Genomic DNA, 15,442 nt, shown 5'->3' with positions numbered 1-15,442 from the left:
GTATTTTGACATTTGCAATCAACATGCACACTACTTTTAAAAACTAAACGGGAAAGAATGTGCTCAATTTTATTGAAAATGATTCCCTCGTTGCCAATGTTCCTTTTATACTTTAAAATATATTTCTTCCAGTTGCAGCAGGTGATTTTTACTGGAATTTTCTTTCTTCCTTTAAAAACTTGGAAATAGTTTTAAACTTAAAACTTTGAGCATATCACCCTTGAATTCACAGTGCAAGTGAAGTACGGAAAAAGCAAGCAAACAGGAATATGAAGCAATTGTGGACAAATTATGGTTTTGTTTGTTGTCACCAGATGTCTGATATTATCCAGGATTTGGGTGGGGGTCAGAAATAACATATTCTTGATTTTTATGAGCGGTTTAATCCCTGTCTTTCTCATGTGGAAGATTTGCTCTGTAATCATTATCTTACAGGAGACTTATAATGAGGAGCATCTTAAGTTGCCTTAATATCTCAGTTGTTTTAAGATAAGTTGCACTATATGTCCTGATTTTGAAAAAATGAACACAATCTTCCACATTTATTTCTTTAAAATACAGAAAATCCAAAAAGATTTAAAATGTAATAACTTTCTTCTATAATTTAACAGCAAACGCCATTCCATCAAATATTGCGAGCAGGCTGGCCTGTAAGTATAAAATCTCATTCATACTATATAAGTGCGCTACTGCCTTATTATATCTGTTACAAGTTAATATGTTTCTTATAAACAACAGATGTTACCATGTCTGTACCCAAAGGCAGCCATGTCGGTAGCTAAACTGTGTTTTTAATTGATGTTGCAGTTTTTTGTAAAATTTATATTCTTTTCCCTGCTTTAGGCCATTTCAAACCATGCATCATTCCATGACCTTTGGGAGGACGGTCAGTTTGTTCTCTGGCCTTTTGAGTCAATGAGTAGCTCTCAGCAAGTTTGGCCTGAGAGAACTTGCCCTCCCAATTTTTCTGTCATTGCCTGAGGGGAAACATCTGGCTTTACATGGTGATGCTCCCTTCACCCCTGAGAACACTGTCAAGTTCAGGGAATTAGCACCACAGACTGATGTCTGTCTATACTGGGACAGCATATTGGAACATTATCATATTCAGCCAGTTCACAACCCAGAGGTTACTAAAAGGTGCAGGACGCCCTACTGAATTCACTAAGGACTAAAACCGAATCAATATAACCTGGAACTTCTTTTGCAAAGAGTTTTATACAAAAATGTTGATTTATAAGGGGAGCAACCACTGTTTTCACAGAATAATTCAGAGCACAGAACCTGTATTTATTCCACCCACATAGTGACATTTCCCTATTCAGTGGGCAGAATTTTACATTCGGCGGCAGGCCTGACACCCCAGAATGTGATATGACACGTGATGACATTGAGTGTGCGTCCCAACGTCTTCGTGCTGTCTGATGATATTTTGCGCAACGGAGTTGGCTGCGTGCCCACCGATAATTGAAAGGCCTATTAAGGCCATTAACGAACTAATTAACTTCAAATTTACGATGCCCATCCAACCTAATGATTGGCAGGCAGGTGAAAAGGCCAAGCTGCCTTTACATTTTTTAGGGAACCTCATCCACGAGCGGAATGAGGTTTCCTAAAGCTATTACAAATTAAATGAAAACTTTCCTTTGACAGTAAAAACATGTCCCATCTCATGTGACACAGTCAGATGAGGGGACATGTTTCATTAAATTTTTAATGTCTTTAATAATTTTTTTAAAAAGCGGCTCTGTGCCTCAGGGAGAATGAAGCGCTCTTTTGCGCATGTGTGCAAAAGAGCACTGGACCCGACTCTCCCTCCTTCCCTCGCCCGCACAGGTAGTGCTCAGTGCTACCACTCGCGATCCACACTGGGGAGGCCTTAATTGGCCCGCCTGCGTGAAATCGCAGTGTGGAGCCAATTGCAGGCGGTCGACTCAGCGACCACCCAACCAATGTAAAATCTTGGCTAATGTTAATGTTTAAGAAACAGATGATGATATAATAATTATTGGCAAAATACTTTTTTACACTTGGTATAATTTGTGGTATTTTAGCTTTCAATTTGTCATTGCTTTGTTTTGTGCCATTTTAGACACAGCGTGGAATTCCTGGGCCTGTTGGACTATCAGGAAAGCCAGGTCTTCCTGTAAGTAGAAACCAAAATGGAAGCAACAGAAAAAGAAATCTCTCAAAGAAAAAATATTGCATGAAACCCACTGGGATAACGGCCTGGACTTAACCTGGAGGATAGATCTTTGACGGGGAAGGGGCAGCAGTTGTGGCATCAGGAAACTTGTAAATCTTTTGCTGCTGGGTTCCTACCCACAGGCAGCCTGACTAGCAGGGAGTGGGGGCTGTCCTGTGGGAAACCTGCTTCACAAGGTCAAAGGCCATGAGAGTGGGTAGGTGGTTTGGGGGAGTGAGAAAAATCACTGGGGGAGAGGGGCAGTTGGGTGGTGTCCCAGTCACTGAGGGGCTGGTGAAGTCCAATGTTGGTTGCAGAGCACGGGGGAGCAGCAGATTGTGGGGTGGGGAGTGTGATTTACTGAGTAGCTTTTTTGCCCTGGAGTAAATACCCCTGGCCCACAAGCAGTACTGTAAAGACACTTAACCTTATATGTTCAGCCGTCCTCACCTTCTTTCAGCTGTTTGGTCTTCCGAGGCTAGGAAAGCCTAGCTGACATGAATTAAAAATACGATGGGCTGTTAAAGTGAAGGCAGGTGGCCTCACTATTTAAACAACCCTCTTCCTGCAAGAAGATTGGTCAGCTACCCCTCATCCTGCCACCATTAAAAGTAGAAGTGGGAGTGTTCAAGCCACATTGGGTTCCTGTTTTTTTACCTCTGACATAACCCCAACCCATTAATTCTTGAGAGTTAAGATTCAGTGAATAATGCAGCTGCCAGATCAAAATAGGAGCAATCCAATCTGTTATAATCTGTACAAGTCGTGACATTTACAGCAAATGAGAAAGGAAAAAAGTTGAACCAGAGTTTAAAGTTCAGGGTAGGTTTTTTACTTCAGTTGTAGCGCCAGTGTAAAGTGGATTCGTTCTTACCCCGGAACCACTCAATACTCATGCTGGCTGGTTGAAAATGGAAAGTACTCAATTCCCTCATTTGAATGACCACAAAATTCACCCAGAAATAATTGGGTGAGGAAAGATTTCTAATCTCATCAGATCTGTTGAAAACAAATATGCCACACCAGTGTGAACTTCAATAGAACATGTATCAATTATATATGTTAACTAGGAAGTGAAGTTGTCAGTTGGTTCACATGTGCAGACCACTTTGATGGTCTTTCAACACGTCAACTTTGTGCTGCATGTGTTAACTAGCTCTTTGGTAACATTGAAAAGAAAATTAACCCGCATTTGAACACCAGGGACTTTGCTCAATGTCATTCTGTGAGAACATACAGACTAAACAGCAACACCAAGTAGGCAACATAACTTTGTACTGCCAGCTCAAACCATAATAAAGGAGGTAGTGGTGTCGAAAGTAGAAGAAACCTTCAATATTCCCTATAGATCAATATTTTATTTATGGATAATATTTACATGATTGGCTGCAGTTACCTTTGTTTCCTATAAGCTAATATGTTCTAAATCCATTGTATACCTCGTGTTGCTATTTCTGTTTTTGGAAAATCTTTTTTACCCTGTGAAGAAGTTGGCAATGAAGGAGACAATTTACAGCACACCATGATCAGGGCTGTTTCAAGATATGAAGGTGTGATAGGCTGTGGAAGGGGATAGAAAAATTTTACCATTTCAACCACATCAACGATAAACAGATCTTTAATCTACACTAAGCTTTAGAGCACGGATTCCAACATTCCACATTATGGCTTCTTATAACAACAATGCCAATCACCAACAAATCATGGCTATAGCCTTGACTTGTACTGTTTTCATCTTCCATGTTAAACTATCTGTCTCGAGGGAAACTACCTATTTCCTCAGTTGATGGTACTCTTTAATCAGTCACTAGGAATGAAATTGGAAGGGTTGGATTGCATCTGATTTTAATTCTTCAAATGGCTTTCTTCCATTATTTCTGCTTGTCTCCAGGGGGAGCAACTTTTCTAACCTCTGTGTATTTCCCCTGGAAGGTCTGGTTGCGACTGAGAGCTCAGCCTTTCTGGATTCTAGGGGGTAGCCCAATTGGCACCATTTGGTACCAATTGCAGTTTGACCCAGATGAGAGATGGTACAAACAGCTAAGATGGGAATCAAGGGTGCAATAGGAAGTGAAAGGCAAATAGCCAATTTAAATTTTTGGAGGAAAGCTGATGCACATTTGCTGACTGCTGTGAATGCCGGAATAAACTTATTCCAGTGACCTATCTGATGAAATTTATCACCTGCTCCAGAAGGGGTGGAATCAGGAACAGCAGCAGAAGTAGCAGCAGAACCTGAAGCTGGAGAGCTGGCCAGAGTGGAAGAAAAATTAATATCGGGAGTGGGGAGAGTGCAAGATGCAACCTGCTTTGACTGCAAAGTTCTCAGTTAAAGTCTCAAACTCCAATTTCCTCTAGACTTCAGTAACAGTAAAAGTTAACTGTATCTTACACACCCCTCCCACTCTTGATTTTCTCATCCATTGCTCTCTGAATGGCTCACAAATTGAAGATTTGGCTGGTGTGTCACTTGGCTTCATTAGCTCTTTTGTCTCTGATTCTGTTACTACCTGTTCTGATGCTGCCTCAGCTTCTACACCTGACTCCCCATCTCCTGCTTCTGCCACTAATTATTCTGCTGACTCTGCTGCTTGCCTATCCTGTTTCTGCTTCCTCTATAGCTGTTGAATCCTCCCATGTTGGTGTTCCAGTTCTAATTCTGCCATGTTATCAATTCCTCTCTTCGTCATACTAGCCCTACTGCTCCTACTGAAGTTCCTGATGATCCCACTGCTCTTACAGTTCTTGAGGTGCTGGCTGGTCCGGTGCTTGACTGGCTTTAGGCAGGGCTGTTGATGGAAGCTTGTGTGGTTCTGGTTTGGACGGATTCTGGTAACTGAATGCTGGGGGGTTTGGAGTGGGTGGGTGGGGGGGCGGTGGTTTGTTGGCTGCTAGTTGTAGATGGATGGCTTCCAGTTGTTAGCTGCTGGTGGTCAACCTCAAGATAGAGGTGATTGGCTGTAAATTTGAGGTCTCACTGTGGGCTGCTAGCTGGCTGGCTGACTCTATATATATATATATATATATATATATTTCTACTCTATATAAGTCTGTATTGGGGAAGTGGGGGGGAGACATTGGCATAATGGTAATGTCACTGGGCTACTAACCCAGAGGCCCAGGTTAATAGGTTAATGTTCTGAGAACATAGGTTCAAAACCCATTATGGCAGCTGGTGCAATTTAAATTAAATTAATAAAATCTGGAATTGAAAGCTAGTCTAAGTAATATCAACAGTTGTGGTAAAAATCCACCTGGTTTACATTGGGGAAGGAAATCTGCCATCCTTTCCTGATCTGTCATACATATGCTTCAGATCCACACCAATGTTGATTGACTCTTAACTGACCCTCTGAAATGGCTTCAGTTCAAGGGCAATAAGGGATGGACAACAAACACTCCCCTTGCCAGTGACACCCACACTCAACAAAAGAATAAAGGGAACAAAGGTTCAGCTACTCCCTGGAAAAAGTCTGAGCCATCAGGTGTTCTTGGTTCTTGTATTTGAATGGTATACTTTTCAATATCTTAGAGAAACAGAAGTATATCATAAAATATTTCTGCCTATATTCAAAGTCTTTGACGTGCAGGAAATAAAGTATCAAAAATCACAATTTTCTGGGCAACGTGTCTTCAGACACCCTCAGAAAATAAACCTTGTTCTTAATTTAGCCACTTTTAAAATTGCCAGTGCGTCAGTGGATATGACCCAAATGTAAACATTGCTGTCCTACCCAGATTTAGCAAGGATGACGCCAGCACAAAGCATGCAAATCTACCCTGTTGGGGATCAGTGTAAACCCGGCACGAATATTGAGCTCCTTCTCCAGTTGGAATTGGATCCTGGTGTGACGAACACAAATCCACCCTAATAACTTCCAGCAGTGCTTCCCTGACTCTGTGTATAATTGCCCTCTGTATTACCCAATATTTAACACTCTCACCCTTTGTTCCTTGTTCCTTAGATGCAGGAGTGCTACGTGAATGTACAAAGCTAATTACATACAGTGACAATACTGTGCACAAAGTAAAACGTGGCTGTGGGTGTTAGATTCAAAATTTAAATCTAAGCATGTTGCAGTATTTCAACCATAAAGCGGGCATCGATGAATAATATTTCCTTGCCAACAGCAAGCAAAGCAACATTTGAAAGCGTAGCAATTACAGATGGCATCCTGAATGTAGCTGTATTTGGAAACTACATCTTGGTTCTATTGATAATTGCAGGCAAACGTTGATTGAATTATTCACCTTTTTACCTTTTAGCATTTTGAAGTTGGTTTTCTGCATTATATGCGGAAAGGTGTAATGACAACCCACAATGTGCTTATCGGATTGAGAGGTGAACTTTCCATTTTCCAGCCGTTAGCTATTTAAAAATAGACTAGACAATCTTAAGTGATATTTTGGTTTGGCTAATAAAGTAATAAGCCAGTAAGCAGTAATGTAAAACCCTATATTAGAAGTTAGTAGTGGAGCTTGAATTTAACTTCTACTTTCTATACTTCATCTTGGATTATATACACACTGACCATTTTATTTCCTGATGATCGACTGGAAATTATGGCTGGCTAAAATTACAGTGGTTATGATTATTCATCTTTCAAAATAGATGTCATTGAAACATCAACTTACAAACAACAAAATGAAAGAATAGCATTGCTCCCAGCAGTGAGTGTACACATGTGTGTGCAGTCACATAAGCATATTTACATGTGTGTGCAGTCACATAAGCATATTTACATGTGTGTGCAGTCACATAAGCATATTTACATGTGTGTGTGTATTCATGTGTGTGTGTATTCATGGGAGTAACTCAAGAATGGTAGGATCAACAGGTTCATATGGCTTATGAGTTCCAGTTTTAACTCTGTCTGATGAGCATCCATGGAGCGGTGGTTGATGTGTTCTCACCTCACTTTATTTTAAGTGCTGCATGAAGGCTGCCCACTCAGGAAGTGGGGACCTCATTAAATGGGCAAGTTGCAGCCCCATAAGCCATTGGTGCCTCACTGCAAATTTAACTGCTAGGATTGGGATTCTCACTCAGTGTGGTACATGTTAGCATTGGTTATTAGTGACACAGATAAGTTTTTAAAAAAACATTTTCCTGAGTTTCCTTGTAGCTGAGTCCCCCTCCTGACCCACTTGGACCTCCCTCACCTTGGCCCTCCCCTTCTTCCTTTGGTCACAATAGGCTCTGACCCGTTGTCCCTTTCCTTCACTACCCAACCCTACAACTTTCTGAGGACTGTTTCCTTAGGGCCCCAGCAGCATGGTCTCCCACCTAATTTAGCACTCCCACTCACTAGCCCTGACATCATTCCCCATCGGCTTCAGGTGGGATACAGTGCAGGAAAATTTAAATAGGGTCCAGAAGTTAAAATGGACCATATTTTGCCCTCAACCCTGCATGAAATAAAATCGTGGCTGTGATATCTGCTTAGTCTCTTTGGTCAGATTACTCCCAGTCATCTGTTATGTTCTCTTGTACCTTGCCAGTGAAAAGAAAATTTAAATCATCTTTGAAATAAATTGCTGCTATGCTTCATTAAATAATTCAAACTGTGCTATATATCTTTAATGACTTATGGTGATTAATTTTTTCAGGGTCTTCCTGGAGTTTCAGGATTACCGGGCAGATCAGGCTTACCAGGGGACATGGTAAGTGTAACCATATCAACTCCGTGCCTATTCAGTTGGTCAAGTTTTCAATGTATTCTCTTCTATTCTCATTTTGAATACAGAATTCTAAGTGATAGCCATTCAGTAATTGTTTTTGAGAAATTGTATTTAAAACTGATTTAAGGGCTTTACTGTTGGATCAGTGAATGGCTGGGACACACAGAACAAGAAGGTCCTTGAGTTTGTGCTGTCAGCTGATCCCAGCCTAGCTAGTGATAAAATTGAACAATTGGCTTCTTTTCTTTGGATTAGAGAAGGAGAAATTGACCAAGAATCCCACTCCTGGCCAATAACCAGCCACCCCTGCTACAAGTTTGTAGCAGTTGGACAAGGACAGAATTGGGCTCATTTGTAATGCCTCTTGCAGTTAAATAAGTTGTTGACACTCCCTGTCCTTGCTCACATATGGATATAGCCTCTTGCCTAAAGCACCAAAGAAAAGATTGTGCTTCATGAAATCTCTCCTTTACTTACCACTTTAGTCAAAAGAGTGTGAGTTCCAACTAACATTGCAGCGCAGGACTGAACAAATCACATGAATAATTTTGAATACAGAATTCTAAATGATATCCTTTCAGTAATTGTTTTTGAGAAATTGTATTTAAAACTGATTTAAGGGCTTTACTGTTAGATCAGTGAATGACTGGGACACACAGAACAAGAAAGTCCTTGAGTTTGTGCTGTTTGTGCTACCAAGGCTGGTAGCAACGTTTTTCCATGTACACCGCTACTACCACAGCTTCAAGTGTGTGTCAAACCTGGCAGTATAACTCAGAACACGTTGGCTGCATGGAAAACTCTGTCTCCCTACCCTCTGCACCTTGAAAGACATCGCACCAAGAACTCTGTCACTCTGCTGGGACAGACAAAAATAAAAGCCTGAGCATACAGGCAGCAAACAAATGTTATTGGATGATGGATGGACATACTGAAAGGAGTTCCGTTGTCATTAGTGTCCAAGGGAAGATTTGTAAATACAATCAGGAGTTGGACTGATCTTTGAGGATAAACACATATTATTCACTTTACTTGCACTGGCATCAGTCATCATGTTAAATGTCCACCTTTCATTGGTCCCAGCCCACCATTTAAAGAGTTGAAGTCAGGATTAGTACATGTAAAGCTGTGGCCCTACCACAAGTGCAAAATGACTTGTTTCTGACATTTTAGAAACTAGCCTGTTAACAGTTTCTTCCCCATGCAATCTACCTTAAAGCTGAGTTTACATCTGTGGGGGCTCTTTTGTAGGAATGCATGCTATACGCAGGCGTAGTGTTCATTCTTCGCCACTGAGATGTGCTTTGTGCAGCAGGAAGCTGAAACAAAGCAGGAGGACACACATTCCTTCACTCTTCAAGCTGAAATCTGCTAAAACCTCAGTATCTCATAGTCAATATTGATAAGGGAAAAACATGAGCGCTGTATTTCATTTTATAGCAAAATGAGGTGCAATGTCACGTTCCAAGTGTAACGGGAGTCTAAAGCACAGCGAGCATTCCGCAGTTTGAGAAAACAAGGTTCTGACTGGTTACAATTGCTGCTTATCAGGTTGTACTCACATCAATCTTTTAGAGCAAACTCCTTTCAGAAGCTTCTCTCATCCTGATTTCATGCAATAACTACTTCCAGCATAAAATAAACTTCACAAAAAAACTATCAAGAAAATACAGTAAAATAGAAATGAGCTCTATGTAAAATCTTGTTTGAGGTAAATGTGTGCACATCTTTTTACCAGTTCCATTCTTACCTCAGTGCCCTATTTTAAAGCAATTGGTAATCCATTTATTTTAACTTGGCTAAAAATAAATGATTTTTAAGAGCCAAGATTCTGGCTGTGTTGTGGAGTGAGCAATGTGTGCTCTGTATAAAGGCAGGCCCATGGCTTATTACCTGCTGATGCTTCATCCTGAGCTGTTTTTATCAGTGGTGATTTGCCATTGCCTTTCACTTATTATGGGGCAGACTGCAAGTCTGCCTCAGCAGGAACAGGGATCTAACCCACACTTTTGGCATTATTCTGAACCACACGCTAGCCACTTAACTAACCGAGTTAACAGCCTCCCTGTATTGTGGAAAAATAATGTAATTAAAAGCCTTAAGGATTTACTTGAAAAAGAAACAAGATTCTCATTCTGTTTCTTTGCCTGAAGTCTCTGAATTGCATTGGGTTGCAGTGTCATAGTGACTGACACATGTCCAGTACTTCAGTCACTCTTTCTATGTCAGTTTGGATGGTAAGTGTCAGCAGACCATTCCATGAGGAAACTTATCCTATCCTCACTCCATGGCTACTTATGTGCATCCAACAGGAATCCCTGCATAGCAATTGATACCAAGGTTTATTGGCGGCTGTGCTTTAAAAAAACAATGGTGGAAAGGAGGCGGTCGTGGTGGTTGTGGTGTGCTACAGTTCACTCAGGGAGTCCAAGGTGCTGTGGCAACATGCATTTAAAAGCATATTGCAGGCTGGAGCTATGGATAGTGATGGGAGAGGCTCCAATTTTCCATCCATCGCATGGCTGACCAGGAATCTCTCCCAGTCTTACTGCTTGCCATTGGCGCGTGTTAGATGGATTTGCAGGTTGACCCTCAACCTATTTGGCCACAGTATGAATTCACCTTCCTTGCCCATCAAGTTCTGGGTTAGGACTCGAACCTGGAGCTTCTGACTGACAGGCAGGGATGCTACCCGCTGCGCCACAAAACCTCAAAAGACAACATCTTTGACAGTGCAGCACTCCTTCAGTAACACACTGGAAGTGTCAACTTTGATTTTTATGCATAAGTCCCAGACTGGGAATGAACCCACAACCTTCCTGCTTCAGAGCAAAGAGTACTACAAGCTGAGCCATAATTCTGTTCCCCCTCTTTCAGTGTTGTTGAGACCAATTGTGTTCTTCCTACCATCACCCAGCTGAGATCAGATAACTGAGCAAGACTGGGAATCAATGCTGAGACATTCTACTTTGGATGCTACCAGGGTAGTAACTTGATGATAAAAGCAAAATACTGCGGATTCTGGAAATTTAGAACAAAAACAAAAATACCTGGAAAAACTCAGCAGGTCTGACAGCATCTGCGGAGAGGGATACAGTTGATGTTTCGAGTCCGTATGACCCTTCATCAGAACTAATAAGTATAGAAATGAGGTGAAATATAAACTGGTAGAGGGGGATGGAGCAGGTAGAACTCGATAGGGGGCCAGTGATAGGAGGAGACAAAGAAGAGACTAGAAAATTGATGATATACTTTTCAAGCCTTCAGCTTAACGGCAGAGGTTTTAAAGCATATTCTTGGACCTCACTCACAAAATACAATGTTTGTTAAACGATTGGCTGTACAAAATTTGTAAGAAGATTGACAAGACCTGTCTATAATTCAAAATAATGGACAGCACAGTCTTTCTGTTGAAGGGTCATGAGGACTCGAAACGTCAATTCTTTTCTTCTCCGCCGATGCTGCCAGACCTGCTGAGTTTTTCCAGGTAATTCTGTTTTTGTTTTGGATTTCCAGCATCCGCAGTTTTTTTGTTTTTATCTCAGTCTTTCTGTCAATTGGCTCCCTCACAAGGTATCCATTTTCTGGCATCACATTGCCACCAAATGGTAAATATGTGGAACTACTTAACATGCTGATAGATCTATCAGGCACTTAAATTGTTATCATTTTACTCGACTGGAATGAAGACCTTGGGAGCCAATTTTAAAGAGAGGGATACAGCACTAATGCTAATTGCAATTCTGTTGGCAGCCCAGCTCTCCCTGTCAATAACCTTTTCAGAATTTTAATAATATTTTCATCTCTTTTGATTGTGGAAACAAATTGTAGAAATGGCCCCTCCAACTTCTTGAAAGGCCATTTTCCTCAATTTTTAAAATAAATTTGCATGATGAAATGAAGTTAATTTGACAAAATTTTACTTCCACTGAGAAACTCAGTCCAGTGTTCTGAATTAACATTCATTTCACAACAAATTAGGGAAACAATCAGTTTTATAAAAGCTACCTGTAACTGGTACAAAATTGCTGTACAATATCATTTCTTGTTGAAGTGTCAAAACCTTTCCATCTTTGAGCTTTGCAACCAAAGCTTCAGATCAGCAGACCTCCCAATGAACGCATTGGCAAGTCCTGTGCAACTGAGAAAAAGCAGAGCAGTTTTAATAATTTCACACCAATGGTAGAGTGCCTGTTGAGGCATTTCTGGTCAAAATTCAGGAGCAAAGCTTTGTAGGTTACTCATAGAACCATAGAAATTTACGGTACTGATTGAAGTCATTTGGCCCATTGGGTCTGTGCTGGCCAAGAAAGAGAAATTCATCCGAATCCCTCTTTTCAACTCTTGGGGCAGAATCTTACGAGTCAGTGAGCGGGGGCAGGGCCCGCTTGCCAACACGTAAAATGACGCGCAATAACATCGGGGGGAACTCCCGACATCACCACGCCCGATTTAAATTTTCAGGAAGGCGGGAGCGCAGCAAAATCATCTATGCGCCCCGCCGACTTGTCAATGGCCAATTGAGGCCATTGACAGTGTCAATTAAGTAATTAAAGGAATTGCCCGTCCAACCTTAAGGTTGGCGGGCAGGCCAGGAGCCCCAGCGGGATGAGGTATCATGTCGGCTTTAAAAAATTTTAATAAAGATTTTGTAAAAATTATGGACATGTCCCAACTCATGTGACATTGTCACATGAGGAGACATGTAAGGGCAATTTTTTTTTTCTATTTTTAAGATTTTTGGAAGTAGAGGTGATCTCCCTGAGGCAGCACTTAGCCTCAGGGAGATGAGTACGCTCTTTCATGTGCATGCGCGAAAGAGCGCACTCTCGATTTTGGGAATCCCACCCCCCCCCACCCCCCCGGCACAGGGAGCGCACAGCGCTTCCCTGCGGATGTCACGCTGGGTGGGCCTTAATTGGCCCGCCCATGTAAAATTAACGCTGTGCCTCCGATTGGGGGCAGCGATTGGAAACGCACCCCTACTGTTCGCCTATCAACTTCCCCCCCAACAGGGGGAAAATTCAGCCCTTGGTCTGTAACCATCTGGGTTACACTATTTCAAATGCGTATCCAAGCATTTTTGAATGCGTTGAGGGCTTCTGCCTCTATCAGCCTTTCAGGCAGTGACCCTCTGGGTGAAAATGTTTCTCCACAACTGTCTCCTAATTCTTCCAGCAATTGTTTTAAATCTGTGGCCTGTGGTTATTGACTTCCCTGCTAACAGAAATAGGTCCTTCCTATCCGCACTTATAATTTTATGCACCTCAATTAAATCTCCCTCCATCTTCCTCTGTTCCAAAGAAAACAACCCCATCCTGTCCAATCTTTCCTCATAGCTAAAATCCTCCACGTCCAACCCTGGCAACATTTTCCTAAATCTCCTCTGCCCCCTCTTGAATGCAATCACACCCTTCCAGTAATGTGACCAGAACTTAATGCAGTACTCTATCTGTGAACTAATTAGTTTTTTATATAGCTCTGTAAGAATTACTCAAAGGCAAAATAATATTTATCAGGAATTGTAATGAGGGAACTTATTGTGCACTATTAACATAGAAAAGGACCTCATAAAAGGCAGTTAAGAGAGCTATTAATATCACTAAAGTATGGAGTAGCTTTGAGTGTAGAAGAATGAAGTGTTTCAGTGCTTGGGATAAAAGTATATTAATCAGGAAAAATGACACATCTTGCATTATAACCATTGAATACAACTGTCTGAAAATTCATCTGGGCCTAATCTGAGTAATGAGGAGTCAGTAATCACTTGTACTGGGTCTCAGCAGCTGAATTCATTCTGAAATGCACACCATTACAGTTGCCTGAATCCAATTCTTCAGCTTAATTGTTGAATCCCGCTGGTAGTCACTTTCATACGTTGGGATCAAAGGTCTCCAGAACCTAGGAGTAAAGGTATGTGTTGATTAGAAGCTCCATTGCAGACAACTGTTGAACAGGCACATTCCTTATGGTGCTCTACAATTTAATTAATTCAACCAAATCACACAAAGGCAATTTGGTGCAGGTGGGATTGAAAATCCCACTAAAGGGTGGCTTTTGGCTGCACAGGGGGGCTGGCACCTTGGCTTGCCACTGCATGCCTGCCTCTAGGCAGTTAATCTACCCCCTCACCCACCCCAATCATATTGGGAAACTGGAGGCTGACAGGAAAATTCCACTTGGCCTCTTAATGCCATTAACAAGGCTCTTAATAACCTTAATTGGCTGCCTACCTTTTGAGTAGCCCTGTCAGCTCTGAACCCGCCTCGACGAAAATGGCCACCACCCGGAACAGGGTCAGGTCACTAACTGGCACCAACCAGTATTTTTGGGTTCTGTCCACTTCTGTTTCTGATCTCGGTGGGGCCTGAATTTTTTTCCCATTGATTCATGCTGCTGTTGGTACAGTTTGTGTGGAGGTGAGAATAAGTGAATAGATTAAGAAAAAGTAAAGTGTACTAACAATTTGAAGCTGGGGCTAACCGCTGAACTCGCCCTCCTGCATGCTTTCAATGGTCTTTGGAATTTGGATGCCTGGCTCTTTATCCTGGGATAATGAGTGCAAGATTGAAGAACCTACACTAATCTCTCACTGTTCCTATCTGTAGTCACTGCATTTTCCTGCAAGCAAATACAAGATAACAAACAGAAAATAAATTGAAGGAACATAGATAAGTGTGGCTCACATGCCGCCTTGGTGTGAGTAAGTCAGCATGCAATTAGTTAATATTAGTCACTTTCTTGGTGCCCCTTAGTTGTCAGATTTAGCTGTGACATTGGAAACATTTTTGTTTTCCAGTAACAAGAGCTGCCCTGCAGCAATATGGACATGCACATGCATGCATCAAAGAGCTGAAAGCCTGGCTGACTATTTGCCTGTTGCACTAAAGCTGCACCAAGTTGATGATGAAAGACTTTCTGTCATGATTCCAGTGGTCATACCTCTAGAATAGGCAATCTTCATGAATCCTGAAAACTCTTTATTTTTTACTCCCACGACATTTTGGATATGCACAGTTCCATTTCTTTGCTTTGAACATTAGATTGTCATCAAATCTTGCGGTGCGGAAGGAGGCTATTTTTCTGCACTAAGGAGAGCAATCCCAGCCTCTCCAACCTCTCGAAATAACTGAAGCCTCTCTTCCTTGGGATTGCCCCAATAAACCTCCTATGTCTGCTCTCAAAGCCTTGACATTCTTCCTAAAGTGTGATGCCCAGAATTATTCACAATACTGCAGCTGAGGCTCAACCAACAATTCGCATGACTTTCTTGTTTTTGTGTTCGATGCCCCCATATGTCCACATGTATGCTTTATCAGCATGTCCTACCACCTTCAAAGATTCTAGGTTTGTGTCCTACTTCTCCAAAGAGGTTAACCATTGCTGCCCTCCTTGGAGCAGAAAGGTGACAACCTCTACTGAGCAGCATCAGTTCCTTGACTTCTGTTCCAATAATACACCAAATGACAAAAGACATTCAGTGTGGACCCCTTTAAATATCTGCAGCAACTCTTCAAGAGTTGCTCACCAGAAACCCCACCCTTGTTTACAATGCACAGCTTTGCCGGTCAATAT

The sequence above is a fragment of the Carcharodon carcharias genome, chromosome 8 (genome assembly GCF_017639515.1).
Source record: "Carcharodon carcharias isolate sCarCar2 chromosome 8, sCarCar2.pri, whole genome shotgun sequence".
NCBI lineage: Eukaryota > Metazoa > Chordata > Chondrichthyes > Lamniformes > Lamnidae > Carcharodon > Carcharodon carcharias.
This window is presented reverse-complemented; position numbering follows the sequence as displayed.